The sequence below is a fragment of the Meriones unguiculatus genome, chromosome 12, assembly GCF_030254825.1.
Source record: "Meriones unguiculatus strain TT.TT164.6M chromosome 12, Bangor_MerUng_6.1, whole genome shotgun sequence".
In the NCBI taxonomy this organism is placed as follows: domain Eukaryota; kingdom Metazoa; phylum Chordata; class Mammalia; order Rodentia; family Muridae; genus Meriones; species Meriones unguiculatus.
Window position 1 is genome coordinate 53,471,878 of NC_083360.1, and position 20,916 is coordinate 53,492,793.

Genomic DNA, 20,916 nt, shown 5'->3' on the forward strand with positions numbered 1-20,916 from the left:
ATCATTGGTAGCAACAGTAATAAGTAAATACTGGTAATTTATTGAGACCCAGCATTCTCTTATTGCCATGGGGATGGCAGGAAAGATCATTGCAGGACTGGCAATAATAGGACATAGCTCATTTTATGAGCCAGGTATAGCTGAGCAGTTTAGTCATGAGACTAGCTGTTTCATATCACAAAGGCAACAATGGAACAGGATGCATCACTTTGTGCTATTATCCTGTATAGCCTTGGAGTGGCTTCCAGGGGCACAAAATCTAGCATCTAGAACACTTGATAGGCAATACTCAACTTTCAGTTTCCCTCTGATTCTCACTTCCACAAGAAGAACACTTCATTTCCAAGGATTACTGGAAAGGAATACTAAAATAATAGAGACATGCCTTTGTTCCATATTCCTGCATATTCAGTCTGTTTTGGGTTTAACTTTCTGATGTTTCTCTACAAGTCAAACTCACCTTTTTGTTCATTCTATTTTCTTTTAAAACAATTGTTTATTATACGCTAAGTCATATACCAAAGATTAGCCCATGTTTATGGTTTTTGCATTAGACAACTTATTTTTACATTGGTAAGCTAGGGAGTGGGACTCTGTTAGAGTACCGAGCCCACAACAGAAGAAAGAATCAGAAGTAGACCAGAAGTGATTAGCAAAAACTAGTCTACTATTGCCTTTAGGAATATTTGCTATCTGCTTGCGATTCAAGACCTTTAGCCCATTCACTTCTGCCAACCTGTCTAAGTGCTTGTTTTTCTATCTTTCTTTATTAACACCCCTCACAAACTGCCATCACAGTATCACCAAGGCCATACCCTTCGAGTAATAGCCAGAAGACCAACTTTTTCATCTTAAAAATGCTATATATATATATATATATATATATATATATATATAGTGCAAACCATAAAAAAACAAAGAACACTCCATATTTTCCCCAAAAATCAATTCATTGAAATCCCGATTTTTACCATGAATAGCCTCCCCTCTAACAAATTATATGCTAAAGCTCTAACCTACAATATTAGTATATTTAGAGATGGGACTTTGGAAGGTGTTTAAATATAAAATGTTCTATGCAAATATTAATGACATAATGTTAAAGCATTGATAGCTTCATAAAAGAAGCTTTTTTTTTCTTTTCTCCTATCTCATTTTTCCATGTTCCTCTTTTTCCTCATCCTTCTCCCTTTCTTTTCCCAAGTCTTCTCCCTTGTTCCCTCTGTATATCATCCACATACATGCACCATGAAAAGACTCTATGAAGACACAGAGGGAAGGTGGATATCTCAAGTTAGGAAAGAGCCTTTGCTAGGTAATGTTCATATAACTTGTAGTCTCCAAAATGAATTTCTAATCATTAATCTGCCCAGTCTATTGGATTTTATTATAAGGCAGTGTGAACCAAGTAAGGTAGTGATGTTCCTTGAACTCTCACTGTGGCAAGACTGTGGAAACCCGGCTTTTGGCATAGAGGTTTATCTATAGCATCTTCATGCATTTCCCCTTCTCATGCTGCAGTGCAGTGTAAAAATGTTAGAATTGTGCTGACTTGACTTTCATTCTCTCCTCTTTTCCTTATATTTTACTTAATCTCTGGTCCACATAATCAACTCTGGCATTTAAGCACAAAAGTAACCTTAGACCATACACAATGGACAGGTCTATATTGTTATAAAAAATTGTCTATTAAAAAAAGATGTTACTGTAACTTATGAAACTCTACTCTATAATGGGGACAGGGACTGTCTCTGACAGGAACTGATTGGCTGGCTCTTTGATCACTCCCCCTGAAGGTGGAGCAGCCTTACCAGGCCACAGAGGAGGACAATGCAACCATTCCTGATGAGACCTGATAGACTAGGATCAGAAGAAAGGAGAGGAGGACCTCCCCTATCAGTGGACTGGGAAAGCTGACTGTGGAGTGGGGTAGAGGGAGGAGGGGAGGGCTTGGGAGAGGAGGAGGAAGGAAGGTACAGGGGGGATACAAAGTGAATAAATTGTAATTAATAAAAATAAAACATACCCACTGTGGGAAACAGAGGATCACTTGGGACATTGAAGCCCCTGCTCTGCGGGTCCAACTGAGGAGTTATGGCAGATAACACCGGAAATTGCACTTCGACAATCACCAGCACCTGCTACATATATAGTACATGGACAAATAACCCCCTAGATGCCTGCAAGGCAGAGCCCTTCCCACACACTCAAGGGTTCAACATTCTCTATCCTCTGTCCCTCGAGGCACACTTCCATGTACACTTAGACACACACACACACACACACACACACACACACACACACACACACATGCCTACATTTGCCCTTTTGCTCCTGCGTACTTTCCTCCCATAGGTACAGGTATTGCACCAACATACACACTGAGGCCACAGAACCTCGCTTAACTTCCTGAAAAACTCTACAGATGCCAGAGACAGACAGTACCAGTCTGAGCTGCAGAATCCAGAAACAACAGGGAAGGTTACAGATAAGCCAATGGCAAGGGGTAGGTGAAAGAACACATCCAACATAAATCAGGACATCATGGCTTCCCCAGGAACCCTCCAAATTGATGGATACTCCAATTCATCAGAAGCACAGGAAAATGACTTTAAAGCTATGCTTACCCAATTATTTGAGGCTCATAAAGAGGAAACAAACAAATCTCTGAGAGAAATAGCCATAAAAATACAGACAGTTAAAGAGGAAATGAGCAAATATATCAAAGATTTGGCCAGGTAATTGGAGACAAAAAAGAGGAAATGAACAAAATTCTTCAAGAAACACAGGCAAATAGAGTCAAACAAATGAAAGCACAAGTAGAGATACAACTACTGGCATATAGAGAAGCAATGAACAAAAAAAAAATAGAGACCATTATAGAGAGACAGGAATCCACATTCAAACAGATGAAGGAAATGGTGCAAGGCATGAAACAGAATTAGAATCAATAAAGAAAACACAAACTGAGAAAAACCTTGAGCTGGAGAACTTAGAGAAAAGATCAGGAACCACAAAGGTAAGCATCACCAACAAGATATAGAAGAGAGAATCTATGGAGCTGAAGATACTCTCACAAAAATTGATACTTCTCTCAAAGAAAAATTAAAATCAGAAAAGTTCCAAACACAAAATATCCAAGAAATCAAGGATAGCATGAAAAGACAAAAATCTAAGAATAATAGGACTTGATGAAAAAGAAGATTCCAGGCACCAAGGTCTAGAAAATATTTTCAAGAAAAATTTTCCAACTTAAAGAAAGAGATGGGCATAAATATACAAGAGGCCTACAGAATCCCAAATAGACTAGACAAGAAAAGAAACTCCTCACATCATATCATAGTCAAAACACTAAATCTACAGAACAAAGAAAAGATATTAAGAGCAGCAAGGGAAAAAGGCCAAATAACATATGAAGGTAGACCTATCAGAATCACACCGGACTTCTCATCAGAAACTTTGAAAGCCAGAAGGACCTGGGCAGATTGATAATTCTCTCAAAAAAAAGTAAAATCAGAAAAGTTCCAAACACAAAATATCCAAGAAATCAAGGATAGCATGAAAAGACAAAAATCTAAGAATAATAGGACTTGATGAAAAAGAAGATTCCAGGCTCCAAGGTCTAGAAAATATTTTCAAGAAAATCATAGAAGAAAATTTTCCCAACTTAAAGAAAGAGATGTGAATAATTTTACAAGAACATCAAGTAGACTAGACTAGAAAAGAAACTCCTCACATCACATCATAGTCAAAACACTAAATCTAAAGAACAAAGAAAAGATATTAAGAGCAGCAAGGGAAAAAGGCCAAGTAACATATGAAGGTAGACCTATTAGAGTCACACCGGACTTCTCATCAGAAATTATGAAAGCCAGAAGGACCTGGGCAGGTGTCATGCAGACTCTAAGAGACCACAGATGCCAACCCAACTACTATAACCTGCAAAGCTTTCAATCAATATAGATGGAGAAAACAAAATATTCCATGACAAAACTAAATTTATGCAATATCTACACAGCAAACCTGCCCTACAGAAGATACTAGAAAGAAAACTCCAATCCAACATAAACAACTATACCTAAGAAAACATAGCATACAGATAATATCCCAACAAAAATTAAAAGAAAACAAGCAATGAAACACAGTAAGACCACCGACTTCACAATAAAAGGAACTAACTTTCATTAGTCACTATTGTCTACATTAATAAACTCAACTCTCCAATAAAAAGACACAGACTAACAGATTAGGTGTGGAAACACGATTCTACATTCTGCTGCATCCAAGAAACACACCTCTGCAACAGATAGAAATACAACTTCAGAGCTTCAGAGTAAAGGGCTAGAAAAATGTCTTTCCAGCAAAAGGACCCAGAAAACAACCTGGGGTAGCTATCCTAGTATCTAATAAAATAGACTTTCAACAAAAAGTAATCAAAAAACATGAGAAGGGGCACTAATTTCTCATCAAAGGAAAAATCCATCAAGAGGACATCACAATTCTGAACATCTATGCCCCAAATACAAGACTGCTTACATTCATAAATGAAACATTATTAAAACTGAAATCACACATCGACCTAAACATCTTAATAGTGGGAGATTTCAACACCCCACTATCACCAAGGGACAGATCACCTAGACAGAAGCCAAATAGGGAAATAAAGGCGCTTACAGAGGTCCTAAATCAAATGGACCTAATAGGTGTCTACAGAACATTCCACCCAAACACAATAGAGTATACTTTCTTTCAGCACCTCATGGAACCTTCTCTAAAATAGACCATATACTCGGTCACAAAGCAAGTCTCAACAGATACAAGAAGATTGAAATAATCCCCTGTATTCTATCTGACAACCATGGACTAAAGCTGGACCTCAACAACAATGGAATTTACAAACGCCTACAAGCACATGGAAACTCAACAACTTGCTGCTCAATGACAGCTGGGTTAAGAAAGAAATAAAGAAAAAATTAAAGACTTCCTAGAATTCAATGAAAATGAAGGTACCACATACCCTAATTTATGGAACACAATGAATGCAGTGCTCAGAGGAAAATTCATAACACTAAGTGCCTTCAAGAAAAAATTTGTGACATCTCATATAAGCAACTTAATGGCCCAACTGAAAGCCCTAGAAAAAATACACCCAAGAGGAGCAGACAGCTGGAAATACTCAAACTCAGGGCTGAATTCAATCAATTAGAAACAAAACTATTCAAAGAATAAATGAAAGCAAGAGCTGGTTCTTTGAAAAAATCAACAAGATTGACAAACCTTTAGCCAAACTAACTAAAAGGCAGAGAGAAACTATCCAAATCAGCAAAATCAGAAATGAAAAGGGGCATAACTAAAGTGAGGAAATCCAAACAATCATTAGGTCATTCTACAAAAGCCTATATGCTACAAAATTCAAAAATCTAAAAGAAATGGATGAGTTTCTAGATAGAGTCCATCTACCAAATTAAGTCAAGGTCAGTTTGAAAGATTGAATAATCCTATATCCCCCAAGGAAATAGAAGCAGCCATCAACAGTCTCCCTTCCAAAGAAAGCCCAGGACCAGATGGATTCAGTGCAGAATTCTACCAGACCTTCAGAGAAGAGCTAACTTGAATTGTCTCCAAACTATTCCACAAAATAGAAAGAGAAGGAACATTACCAAACTCATTCTATGAAGTCACAGTCACCTTGATACCTAAACCACACAAAGACCCAACGAAAAAAGAGAAATTCAGACCTATTTCTCTTATGAACATTGATGTATAAATACTCAGTAAAATCCTTGCAAACTGAATCCAAGAACACATCAAAGATATCATCCACCATGACCAAGCAGGCTTCATCCCAGGCATTCAGGGGTGATTCAACATAGGGAAATCCAACAATATAACCCACCACATACACAAACTGAAGGAGAAAAGCCACATGATCATCACCTTAGATGCCGAAAAAGCATTTCACAAAGTCCAACACCCATTCATGTTTAAAGTGTTGGAGAGATCAGGGATACAAGGCACATACCTAAGGCAATATGCAGCAAGCCTATAGCCGACATCAAACTCAATGGAGAGAAACATAAATCAATCCCACTGAAATCAGGGACAATACAAGGCTGCCCACTCTCTCCATATCTCTTCAACATAGTACTTGAATTCCTAGCTAAAGCAATAAGACAACTGAAGGAGATCAAGGGGATACAAATGGGAAAGGAAGAGGTCAAAGTGTCACTATTCGCAGATGATAAGATAGTTTACATGAGTGACCCCAAAAATTCAACCAGAAAATTCCTTCAGCTGATAAACACCTTCAGCAAAGAGGCTGGATACAAAATCAAATAAAAAAAATCAGAAGTCCTCCTGTATACCAAAGACAAAGGGCCAAGAAAGAAATCAGGGAAACAACACCCTTCACAATAGCCACTAATAACAGAAAGTACCTTGGGGTGACTCTAACCAAGCAAGTGAAATATATCTTTGAAAAAAAAAAAAAACAAAAACGTTAAGTCTCTGAAGAAAGAAACTGAAGAAGATATCAGAAGATAGAAAGATATCCCATGCTCATTGGATTGGTAAGATTAACATTGTAAAAGTTGCCATCCTGTCAAATGCAATCTACAGATTCAATGCACTTCCTATCAAAATACCAACTCATTTGTTTACAAACCTTGATAAAAAGATTCTCAGCTTCATATGGAGAAACAAAAAACCCAGAATATCAAAATGATCCTGTACCACCACAGATCATCTGGAGGTATCTCCATCCCTGAACTACAAAGAAATAGTAATAAAAACCACATGTTATTGGCATAGAAACAGAACACGTGATCAATGGAATTGAATACAAGACTCAGAAATAAACCCACACACCTATGAATACTTGATTTTTGATTAAGAAGCCAAACCATTCAGTGGAAAAAAGACAGCATCTTAAACAAATGGTGCTGGTCCAACTGGATGTCTACCTGCAGAAAAATGAAAATAGATCTGTATTTATCACCCTGTACAAAACTAAAGTCCAAGTGGATCAAAGACCTCCACATAAAACCAGATACTCTAAATGAGTTAGAAGAAAAAGTGGGGGAACAGCCTAGAACTCATTGGCACAGGAGACAACTTCCTGAACAGAACACCAACAGCACAGGCTCTAAGAGCAACAATCAATAAATGGGACCTCATGAAACTGAAAAGCTTCTGTGAAGCAAAAGACACTGTCATCAGAACAAAACGACAGCCTACAGACTGGGAAAGGATCTTCACCAACCCTACATATGACAGAGGGCTGATATTCCAGAATATATAAAGAACTAAAGAAGTTAAAAAGCAATACATAAAGCAACCCAATTTAAAAAATGGGGTATGGAGCTAAACAGAGAATTCTCTAGAGGAATATAGAATGGCAGAGAAACACTTAAAGAAATGCTCAACATCCTTAGCTGTCTGAAAGATGCAAATCAAAACAACCCTGAGATTTCACCTTACACCCATCAAAATGGCCAAGATAAAAAACTCAAATGACAACACATGCTGGAGAAGTTGTGGAGAAAAGGGAACCCTCCTCCATTGCTGGTGGGAATGTAAACTGGTACAACCACTTTGGAAATCAATCTGGTGTTTTCTCGGACAATTAGGAATATTGCTTCCTCAAGACTCAGCTATACCACTCCTGGGCATATATCCAAAATTTGCTCAAGTATACAACATGGACATTTGCTCAACCATGTTTGTAGCAGCTTTACTTGTAATAGCCAGAACCTGGAAACTACCCAGATGTCCATCAACGGAGGAAAGGATACAGAAATTTTGGTATTTTTACACAATGAATTACTACTCAGCAATCAAAAATGAGGAAATCATGAAAGTTGCAGGCTAATGGTGGGATCTAGAAAAGATCATTCTGAGTGAGGTATCCCAGAAGGAGAAAGACATACATGGTACATACTCACTTATATAGACCTAAAAGATAGGATAAACATACTGAAATATGTACACCTAGAAAAGATAAACAAGAAAGAAGACCCAGGGTAAGATGATCAATCCTTGTTTAGAAAGACAAATGGAATGTGCATTGTACGTAGGAGAAAACAAGTAACAAGCCAGAAGCCTACATCAGAGGGCCTCTGAAAGACTCTACCTAGCAGTGTATCAAAGCAGATACAGAGACTCATAAGTAAACTTTTGGCAGAGTGCAGGAAATCACATGAACGAAGGGGGAGTTAGTATGACATGGAGAGGACAGAAGCTCCACAAGGCCCAAATATATCATGGGCACAAAGGTCTTTTCTCAGACTGATACTCTACCAAGGACCATGTATGGATATAACCTAGAACCTCTGCTCGGATGAAGCCCGTGGTAGCTCAGTAACCAATTATTTTTTTTCCCTAGTAAGGGGAACAGGGACTATTTCTGCCAGGAATTCAATGGCAGGCTATTTGACCTCCCCACCCCCCAAGGGAGGAGCATCCCTGCTAGGCCACAGAGGCAGACTTTGCAGCAGTCTTGAATATACCTGATAAAACAGGATCAGAGGAAAGGGGAGGAGGTCCTCCCCAATCAGTGGACTTGAAAAGGGGCAGGGAGGAGATAAGGGAGGGAGAGTGGGATTGGGAGGGAGTGAGGGAGCAGGATACAGCTGGGATACAAAGTTAATAAAATGTAACTAGTATTAAAAATAAAAATAAATAATCTCAGACATCTTAAAAAAAGATAATTTATAATGAATATTAAGTTGCAGAGTCAAAATTTTATTGATCACTCCTTCTCCATCCTTCCTTCTCTTGAGGGATTTGATAGTTCTGTGACAGGTTTCTCTGTTTATGTTTCCTTGGTTTTGTCATAAAGATGGAAGGATTAAAGCAATCCTCTGTATATAAGATGAAAGATTCTCAAAATAATCTGGAATATTACCTACTCCATAAAATGCAAAGTGGAATCACAACACTAGGTAACAAATTACACTTAGATGACTGTGAGGATGAATGGCCCTCTTACACTGGAAACTGTTCAACGAAGGCCAAATTGCCAACCTCACTGATCCTGGAACTGTCTTACATATAAGGGAATGTGTCGATTACAAAAACAAAGATATTAACCCTGTCTCAAAAAAAATTGGTGAAACGAACAAACAAACAAAAAAAAACAAAGATATTTACTGCATATTGAACTAGCCAAATTAAATTAAATTTTCTGTTACATTTTAAAAAAATGAAAATAATTAAAAAAGAAGAAAAAAGAAAAAAAAGAAAAGAAAAGTAGATCTCAAAGTTGATTCTCTATCAAATGCCCTGGAGGGCTTGTTAAAACCGGAAACATTTGATCAAACCCCCAGAATTTCTGATTCTAGGATGAACCAAAGACAACTGACTGAGCCTGAAAAGTTTCATTTCTTGTAATTTCCAAATGAGCCTGATGCAAGTTCCATTCTGTGAGAACTACTGGTCTAGATAATATAGCAGGCATTGAGGCTAGAGTTCTGAAGCCAATGAGACTGTTTAAATCCTATTTTCTGAGTGTAGTGATTTGAATGTGAAATGAACTCTATAGGCTCTTATATTTGAACTTTTCTTCCAAGATGTTTGCACTGTGTATAGAATTTACTGAACTTTTAAGATGTAGAACTTTGCTGTGAAAATTATGTCACTGGCGGCAGGTATGTTGCCTGAATGGAAAATATCTTCTTTCTTGCTAATCAAAGTTTATTCAGTATGATTGTCTGACATTCACACTTTGGTTGGTGGCCTGTTTCCTCTGGATCCTGCTTGGGATTCAGCCCTCTACTTCCACGGTCTTTTTATTGTGTGGGTTCTCTGTACTGTTTCCCTGTTTGATAGACAAATATGCTCCAGAGAAAACAGCAGCTATGTGTTATCTTCTCAGAACACATGGCCTCAGATATTTTCATGGCTGAGCAATGAAGCTTGCTGGCCTCTAGCTAGAGTTTTAATTTAGGTTCCTTGCTGAACAACTTACCTCTTAAAATGAGTCACTTACTGCAGTCTTCAGTGAAGCCTCCAGATGAGTTTTCCCCATGTGCATAGCTATGGTCTTTTGTTTTTGTCGGCCAGCATTCAAGATCTCTTTTGGTTATCTAGCAATACTAGTTAATTGGAGACTTGGCTACAGATGTCTAGCAAGGGCCACAGGGCAAGGACAAAGATGCCCTGCCTGGAAGTTCAGAGAATTCATTACAGCAGCTGCATAGCCTGATTGCTCCAAGACCATTATTCATTTTGTATCATTGTTGACCTTTCTCTCTGCAGTCTCCATGGAGAATTTCAAGCCATTTCTCAGAGCATAGATGGATATCTGTAATGAACAATAACATCGGAGTCTATCAACTTCAGCCTTACAATTCATCTTTGCAACAGGGTAGGAGAAGAGAGAGGGAGAGAGCACTATGCTGAAAAGCAACTGTGGCTCCCATCAGAATCTCAGAGCATCAAGCAGCTTCAGATTGAGAGAAAGAAAACGAGTCCATGTAACACTAATAGATGATGTCTTCATCTTTTTAAACTCCAGGAAAGAAAGAGACACCCAAAGGATTCCACCTTTCTAGCTGTATTTCTCTGCTGGGTTTGACAATAAAAGGCCCATGATCTTTCAAAAGCTTCTCAAAAGAGCCATGCTAACTGAGGCTTATAGGCCCAGACACTCACGTTAGATTGCCCCTACCTTTCCCATACATCTTCTTTGAAATTCTTATTCTGACTTTGTTCATCTTCTGTCTACTGATATTTCTTTCCATTGTCTGTCATGTTATGGTATACTATTTTTTTGCTTACACGTTATCTTGTTCTCTTTAAAGAAGAGGATGTGAGTAACATCCTGCCTTAGATGCTGTACTATTATTTTGATAAAGGACCATGACTAAGGCAACTTATAAAAGGAAACATTTAATTAGGGACTTGCTTGTAGTTTCAGAGGAATAGTTTATGATCATCATGGCAGGAAATATGGTAGCAGGTAAGCAGGCATAGTGCTAGAGCAGTAGCTGAGAGATCACATCTGATCTATAAGATGCAAGCAGTGAGAGAGAGCAATTGGCCTAGTGGGTTTTGAACCGCAAGGCTCACCACCAATAACATAACTTTTCCAGCAAGATCACATCTCCTTTACATTCCTAAAAACATGCATTCAAATATATAAGGCTATGGGGGCCATTATCATTCAAACAACAACAAATCTATTTTTCTATTTTTAGTGCCTGACACACTAGAGGTCTTCTGCAAAGACTTGAGAAACAAATGAGCATAAATGATTGGGAAAATACATACAGAATAAATTTTCATATTAGATGTTGCAAGTTAACATATGGGTTTGGACTCCATGTGACAAGCAAGATAATCATTTGTTTTAAGGAAAACCTGAATCTCATAGATTATATTATTATAAAGTGAAGTAGTTTTTGTTACAGATAAAAACAAATGGTAAGCAAGTGATTATCCACTCAACTTCTGAAGGTTCTTTTTGGCCTTTTCTTGTTTAATTCATAACACTGGGTTGGATATATTAACTTCCTTGATGATTGTAAACTAATGCTAGAAGATAGCATTTCTTTTTCCAAAAAACCCCAACAGAAGTCTCATTGTTTTTTTTTTTGTTGTTGTTGTTGTTGTTTGTTTTCAGGGTTGTATGATAATCTCTGATAATTGCTGTGACCAAGGGCTAGCTCAGGTTAATAAAATCAATCTTCCAATGACTTTTAACATTGTTAGAATGTAGGTTAACTTGGGGAGTGGCATGCATGCAGAAAGAGGAGGGAGGGCGGGATCATGAGGGGAGGAGGGAGGGGCTTATGGGGGGATACAAAATAAATAAAGTGTAATTAATAAAAAAAGATATATATATAAAAATTTAAAAAAAGGTAAATTCCACATAGTGAGTCAAGGAACTATTTCTGTGGGAAGTGAAGATGGACGCAGGCAAGGCAAATAAACAATTTTCTCTACATATGTTTAACCCTGCAGAGTTAATGGTACATATAAGAGAAATAAGTACAGAAATACCTTTAAAAGGTTTAGAAGCAGAGAATTTTCTGTAGACAAATATAGAATGGCAGAGAAACACTTAAAGAAATGCTCAACCTCATTAGCCATTAGGAAAATGCATCTCAAAACTACCCTGAGATTTTACCTTACACCCATCACAATGGCCAAGAGCAAAAACTAGAGTGACAACACATGCTGGAGAAGATGGTGAGAAAGGGGAACCCTCTTCCACTGCTGGAGGGAATGTAAACTCGTACAACCACTCTGAAAATCAATCTGGCTCTTTCTTAGACAATTAGGAATAACGTTTCCTCAAGATCCAGCCATGCCGCTCCTAGGCATATATCAAAAAGAGGCTCAAGTACACAATAAGGACATTTGCTCAGCCATGTTTGTGGCAGCTTTGTTTGTAATAGCCACGAGCTGGAAAAAGCCCAGATGCCCCTCAACTGAAGAATGCATGCAGAAATTTTGGTACATCTACACAATGGAGTATTACTCTGCAATGAAAAATAAGGAAATCATGAAATTTGCAGGTAAATGGTGGGACCTGGAAAATAGCATCCTGAGTGAACTCTCCTAGAAGCAGAAAGACACACATGGTATATACTCACTCATATAGACATGTAATACAGGATAAACCTACTAAAATCTGTCCATCTAAAGAAACTCATCTAGAGAAAGGACCCTCATTAAAATACTCAGTCCCGATCACAAAAGGCAAAGAGAATGGACATCAGAAGAAGAAGAAAACAAGAAACAAGCCAGAAACCAGCCATGGAGGGTCTCTGAAAGGCTCTGCCCTGCAGACTATCAAAGCAGATGCTGAAACTTATGGCCAACTGTTGGGCAATGTGCATGGAATGTTATGTAAGAAGTGGGAAATAATAAGATCTGGAGTGGACAGGAACCCCACAAGTTGAGCAACAGAACCAGAAATTTGAACACAGGGGTCTTCCCAGAGACTCATGCTCCAACAAAGTACCATGCATGGAGATAACCTAGAACCCCTGCACAGATGTAGCCCATGGCAGTTTAGTTTCCATGTGGGTTACATAGTAATGGGAAGAGGGACTGCCTCTGACATAATCTGATTGGCCTGTTCTTTGATCACCTCCCCCTGAGTGGGGAGCAGCTTTACCAGGCCACAGAAGAGGACAATGCAGCCACTTCTAATGTGATCTGATAGACTAAGATCAGAAGGAAGGAGAGGAGGACCTCCCCTATCAGTGGACTTGGGGAGGGGCATGCTTGAAGAAGGGTGAGCAAGGGTGGGATTGGGAAGGGCAGAGGAGAGGCTTATGGGGGGATACAAAGTGAGAAAGTGTAATTAATAAAATAAAATAAAAAATTAGAATTGTAAAAAATAAAAAGGTTTAGAAGTCACCCATTTGCTACAGTCTGATGAACTAATTCTAAATTGTAAAGTAAAAGGTACAGTCAAATACTGGACTCAAGAATTAAAACTTTCCATGGTAAAACTCATTGTATAAGTCACAATGTTAGGCTTTTATTGTTAACTTTTATTTATTTTTATCATGGAAGATCATTCATTCTTTGTAATAGGTGTAGTTTCTCTTTCACTAGTTTGCAATTTTGGGATTTGGGAAATAAGGTCCATGAGTAAAGAATGATAGGTTTCCAGACAAAGATCTCTGTTTCGAATTGCTAACTGGTGTGTTTATCTTTTTTTAGACATATCAGGACTAATACACATATGAACACACAGTACCATGCACAAGATTGATCCACATTCAAACAGACAAAATCCCAGTTTCCTAAACAAATAGAAAAGAGAAAAAAATTAAAAAAGCCACTCTTCCCTTTATATCTTATTAATTCTTAACCCAGGAATAAAACTAGGGGTTAACATAAAAAAACAGAAACAGGGTGATAATTATGGATCTATTTGCATTTTCTACATGTAGACAACCAGTTAGACCAGCACCATTTGTTGAAATGGTGCTTTTTTTTTCCATTATATGGTTTTGGCATCTTTGTCAAAGATCAGGTGTCCGTAATTGTAGATTTATTTCTGGGTCTTCTATTCAGTTCTATTGATCCACCAGTCTGTTTCTATGCCAGTATTATGCAGTTTTTATTGCCGTTGTTCTATAGTACAGCTTGAGATCAGGGATGGAAATACCACAAGAAGATCTTTTTTTTTTTTTAAATTGGAAGAGTATATTTATTTTTTTTAAAGTTTTCATCAATTACACTTTATTCATTCTGCATCCCCCCCATAAGTCCCTCCCTCCTCCCCTCCCAATCCCACCCTCCCTCCTCCCTCTGCATGCATGCCACTCCCCAAGTCCACTGATAGGGGAGGTTCTCCTCTCCTTTCTGATCTTAGTCTATCAGTTCACATCAAAAGTGGCTGCATTGTCCTCTACTATGGCCTGGTAAGGCTGCTCCCCCCCAGGGGGAGGTGATCAAAGAGCAGGCCAATCAGATTATGTCAGAGGCAGTCCCTCTTCCCATTACTATGTAACCCAATTGGACTCTGAACTGCCCTGGGCTACATCTGTGCAGGGGTTCTGGGTTATCTCTATGAATAGTCCTTGGTTGGAGTATGAGTCTCTGGGAAATTCCCTGTGTTCAAATTTTCTGGTTCTGTTGCTCTCCTCGTGGAGACCCTGTCCTCTCAAGCTCTTACTATTTCCCAGTTCTTACATAAAATTCCCTTCACTTTTATTGTAGAGGATTGTTTTAGCAATTCTGGGTTTCTTGTTATTCAATATGAAGGTGAGAATTTTTCTTTCAAGGTCTGTAAAGAATTGTGTTGATAATTTGATGGGAATTGCATTGAATCTGTAGATTATTTTTGGCAGGATGGTCATTTTTACTATGTTAATCCTGCCAAGCCATGAGCATAGGAGATCTTTCCATCTTCTGATATCTTCTTCTAATTCTTTCTTCAGAGACTTGAAATTTTTTCATACAAGTCTTTGACTTGCTTGGTTAGGGTCACACCAAGGTACTTTATGTCATGAAATTTGCAGGTAAATGGTAGTAATTGGAAAAGATCATCCTGAGTGAGGTATCCCAGAAGAAGAAAGACACACAGGTTATATACTCACTCATAAGTGGATACTAGACATATAAAATAGAATAAACAAACTAAAATCTGTATACCTAAAGAAGCTAATCAGGAAGGAGGACTCTGGCTAAGATGCTTAATCCCCATTCAGAAAGGCAAAGAGGATGGATGTTGGAGGAGGGAGAAAACAGGGAACAGGACAGGAGCCTACCACAGAGGGCTTCTGAAAGATTCTACCCTGAAGGGTATAGAGGAATATGTTGAGACTCATAGCCAAACTTTGGGTAGAGTACAGGGAATCTTATGAAAGAAGTGGAGATAGTAAGACAGGAGAGGACAGGAGCTCCACAAGGACAGTGACAGATCCTAAAATTCTGGGCACAGGGGTCTTTTCTGAAGCTGTTACTCCAGCCAAGGACTACTCATAAAGATAGCCTGAAACCCCTGCACAGAGGTAGCCTATGGTAGTTCAGTATCCCAGTGGCCTACATAGTAATGGGGACAGGTACTGTCTCTGACATGAACTGATTGGCCTGCTCTTTGATCACCTCCCCCTAATGGGGGAGCAGCCTTACCAGGCCACAGAAGAAGACAAAGCAGCCACTCCTGATGAGAACTGATAGAGTAGGGTCAGAGGGAAGGAGAGGTGGATCCCCCTTCTCAGTGGACTGGGAGAGGGACATGGGTGGGGAAGAGGGAGGGTGGGATTGGCAGGAGAGAAGGGAGGGAGGTACAGGGGAGATACAAAGTGAATAAACTGTAATTAATAAACATAAAAATAATTAAAAAAACAGAAACAAACTAATATCTTCTTGTTAAAGGTACTTTAAAATTTTTTGGCAGTATAATTACATCATTACCCCATTCCCTTTCTTATTTCCAAAATATTCCCATGAATCTTCCATCAATGAATATCTCTGGATTTATAGATAGATCTGAAATCACAGCACTGACCAGCTATGACACTACAAAAGATGACTTCAGAAGCCCAGTTTGTGAGCCTGAATAAGAAATTTCATTTTTTTTTTCAAATCTAAACTTGACTTATTTTTGAGTTGTGAGAAAAAAGTTATTTGTGACACTGTTTCTTAACTTTACTAATATTACCAGTTTGTGATTTATAGCAGCCCTGCTTTTGTGAACCTCAAAAGGGCACTGCTGAGGAACTCTTGCTCCTTCTGAAAATAAAGGACACAAACAAAAGAGCTGGATGACATTTTGAGAAATAGAAACATTTTCCTATCATTTGATTGGAGCTTACAGGACAAGAAAGACTGTTCTTTTAAAAGACCAAGGAGACTTTTGTTACTTTTATATATTTTTCTGTGTATTACATGTAAACATATATATGTTGTATGTGTATTCAGGTCCAAACCTAAAATTAAAAAATATATATTGACTCTGAAAATTTTAATTTGAGTGATCTCAGAAAAAAATTCAAGATATATGAACACATATGTGAGGTAGAGCTTGTGGCTCCAGGGATGTCAGCAATTTCAAGGCTGTATCAAGATCATCTATCATGACAAATTTGCATTTAGTTCAGAAATTCCAGGTTTATTGAACACACATAAGGCAATAAATATAATGTATCATATAACTGCAATTAAAGACAAGAATTATCTGATCCTTTCAAAAGATTGAAAAGGCCTTTTGCAAAACCCAACATGCTTTCATGATAAAATCCTAGAAAAAGTAGTACTGAAGGAAAAATACCTCAACATAATAAAGGCTACATTAATCACAATCGACATTATTTTAAAATAGCAAAAACCCAAAGCAAATTCATTAACATCAGGAATGAGACAAATTAAACACTATCCTCATGCCTTTTTAATATTGTTCTGAAAGAATAAAACGGAGCAATTTGGCAAGAAAAGGAAATTAAATAGTCACAAATAGGAAAAGAAGTTAAATTATTCTTTTTTGTAGGTGACACAATATTATACATGGTAGGTATGAAATATACTACCAGAATACTTCAAAAAACAATCAACAAATTTAGTAAAGTGATATGGTACATGATGAAGTTACAAAAATAAGCAGCCTTTCTATATAGCAACAACAAATACACTAAGAAAGAAATGAGATCATAGGCACAGTCTCATACATGATACCATCAGAGTCAATAAAATATCCAAGAGCAAACTAACAGAGCAGGTAGAAAACCTCTACAAGGAAAACTTCAAACTTCTGCAGAAAGATACTGAAAAACACATTAGAAGACTGAAGGACATCTTATGCTCATAAACATAATAGAAGAAACATGTTGGTTCACAAAAATAAATTGGTAGATATTGTCTGTGTGAGGGTAGGGGAGTATGGCTGCTGCTGCTGTCACTTCCACCATAGTCTGAAAAAACAAACAAACAAACAAACAAAAACAGGTCTGAAAGAGTTTTACCCACATCTTCTGAACACCGTGATATCCAGATCTTCAAACATCAAGTTCAGCTTTGTCCGTCAACCTGTCTGACAAGCAAGCAGGGCCAGAGTTTACACAGATGTTAATATGCACAGACCCTAGAATGCTGGGATTATTAGTCACACGTGGTGGGGTGCGGAAATCAAGATGACTACCAGTTCATTTGAAAATTAGGCAGAGGCAAATACAGTGAAGTGTGTGAAGCTATCAACATCACAAATAATGAAAAAAATTGTTGTTAAAATTCTCAAGTCAGATAATCTGATTGGCCTACTCTTTGATCACCTCCCCCTGAGGGGGGAGCAGCCTGACCAGGCCACAGAAGATGACAATGCAGCCACTCCTGATGAGATCTGATAGACTAAGATCAGAAGGAAGGAAAGGGGGACCTCCATATCAGTGGACTTGGGGACGAACATGCGTGAAGAAGGGGATGAGAGGGTGGGATCTGGAGGGGAGGAGGGAGGGGCTTATGCGGGATACAAAGTGAATAGTGTAAGTAATAAAAATAAAAAAATGAAAGTTAAAAAAAGAAAATAAAAAATTCTCAAGTCAATAAAAAAGAAGAAAATTAAGCATGAAATAAAGATGTTAAAGAATTCTAGAGGAGGTCCCAACATCATCACACTTGCAGATAGTGTAAAAAAAAAAAGTGGCATGAATGTAAACAAGACAGACTTTAAGCAATTGAACGAAATGTAAACAAACTATGACATTTAATTTTACATGTATAAAGTTCTGAAATCCTGGATTATTGTCACAGCATAGGGATTATGCACAGAGATGTAAAAACCCATAATGTCATTATTGATCTTGAGCACAGAAAGTGATGGCTAATAGACTGGGGTTTAGCCCAGTTTTACCATCCTGGTTAGGAATGTCATGTCCAAGGGGCTTCCCAATACTTTACAGGTCCAGAACTACATGTAGATTATCAGATGTATGATTATAGTTTGGATAAGTGAAACTTGGGTTGTATGCTGGCAAGAGTGACCTTTCAGAAGGAGCCATTTTTCTGTGGACATGGCAATTATGATCAGTTGTTGAAGGCAGTCAAGGTTCTGAGAACAAAATATTTATATGGCTATAATGACAAGTACAACATTAAATTAGATCCATGTTTCAGTGATAAGGTGGGCAGACACCCTTATAAGCAATGGAAATGCTTTGTCCACAGTGAAAACCAGCACCTTCTCAGCCCTGAGGCCTTAGATTTTCTGGACAAGCTACTGCGATATGACCACCAATCATGATTCACTGTAAGAGAGGCCATGGTGAACCCTTATTTCTGTATGAAAGACCAGGTTCACATGTGTTTGTTTCGCATGGCAGGGGGCAGTATACATGTTAGCCATGCTAATTTGATGTCAGGGATTTCTTCAGTGCCAACCCCTTCAAGCCTGGAACATTGGCTGGCTCACCAGTGGTTGCTGCTACCAAATCACTTGGGATACCTGTTGCAGCTGCCACTGGTATTCAGCAGTAATGACTGCCATTATCTCCTGATGCCTGAAGAGTGATGGGGAAGTCTACCCTCTCCTTGATGCACCTTGTGCCTGGTTGTGAAGAATGATAATTTTTCAGAAACAGTGTCTGAACCGTTGCTTATGAATTTAGTAGTTGAGTCATAAAATTATAATAAGTAAATATATTGATAGAATGAATATTTTTTAAATGATTGTTTTGTAAAAAAATCTATTTATAGATTCAATTAAATCCCATAGAAAGTAGCCACAGCATAGAAAGAAACATCCTCAAACTCATATGAAACCAGAAAAGACCTCAGAAAGTTTAAGCAATTCTAAACAAAAGTAATAATGCCAGAGCCATATAGAATATATATTATCCATCCATCCATCCATCTATGTATCTATGTATGTATGTATGTATGTATCTGTCTATCTATCTATCTATCCATCTATCTACCTATCTATCTGTATCTAATCTACCAACCTATATATGTGTATATTTAATATGCATATATGTTTGTGTGTTTGTAACACACATATGTCTATTATGTATTATAATATATAATATTAATATAATATATATTAGAGAAATTTAAGCCACTTGGGCTGACAATGTTCCTCACAAGAACCATAGAGTAACAAAACCCTAGAATCCAGTACAGGAAATCTTTTAAATGGTTGGTATGGTGGTTTGAAAGGGAATGTCTCTGTCAGGCTCTTAAGTATAAATACTTGGTCCCCAGTTGGTAGAACTCTTTGGGAAGGATTAAGAGATGTGGCTTATTTGAAGGAGCTGTGTCTTTGGAGGTGAGTTTTGAGATTTCAAAAGACTTCAACCATTCCTATTGTGCCTCCATATCTTTTATTTTCACAGATCAAGATGCAAACTCAGCTGAGCCAGCTGCCACGTTTTGTTCTGCCACTGGAGATTTTAACCCTCTAAAACTGCAAACCTAACTAAGTAATTTAAAAATTGTTTTGGTCATAGTGTCTTGTCAAAACAATAGAAAAGAAACTAAAATAATTGGTCAGTATAATACAAGTGATTCTCAAAACAATAAAGTGCTTCATTGTTTCTCTTGGCTGCCTCTCAGAGTTTGAAGGTAAAGCTGTATTGCTGAAGACATAACATTCTTATGACACAGGGCATGGATTACTGAGCTTCCTTAACTTTAAACCTCCTTCCTGTGTTCGGTATTTTATAGTACCAGACAACACTTTGAAAACAGCCAAAGTAGAGAGGAATTAACAGTCCTGTGTAGCTGTGACACCCATTAAGCACAATAAAGATCAACATGACAATATATTTGCAAAGATATGGAAAGTAGCACTTACACATTGGTTTTTACAAACAGCTGTCTAGTTAGACTCGAGGCCCACTCAACAGAAGGAAAATTATGCCTAGTATATGTACCCAACTTTCCAGTATCATGAATCTTGGAAGAAAGTTAATAACAGCCACTTTGCTATAACTACATAATTCCTAAATATATTCTACATCTTATGCTTACACCCACATATAAGTGTAGCTACTACTCTTCATCAAAGAGCTTCTCTTAAATGTTAATAGAGATCACAGGAAACTATAACTGGACACAATGCAGAGACTACTAGATAATAATAGAGAGCACCTGGCCCCAATGGATCATTTCTGAGAGAAGTGTTAGTCTCTCTAAGAGATTTGTCCCCTAATTGATTGGTTAATACAAAGTGGTCATCCCTGACACCAAATGCACAAATAAAAAAGACTGAGAAGGTTGTATTTACATATTTGAACATGTGCTAAAGAGCTTCATGGAAGAAGCTAAAGAGAAGGAACTAGAAATCAAAATTCACAACAAAACCAAACAAATTAAAAAAGATTTCAAGGGAATAATATGTATTTGATGAATAAATTACTTACAGTCTATAAAACTCAAGCTTTAGTTAGCCAAGAACTATGGATGCAATGCACATCTTCAAGTTGCAGGAAGATGTCTATAATTGGACTTTTATGC

General features: G+C 37.8%; 1 pseudogene; it reads left to right on the top strand.

Annotated features, from left to right (window-relative positions):
- The first annotated feature begins 10,938 nt into the window (after nt 1–10,938).
- On the top strand, nt 10,939–18,936 carry LOC110552503 (casein kinase II subunit alpha-like; annotated as a pseudogene).
- Nucleotides 18,937–20,916: the final 1,980 nt, after the last annotated feature.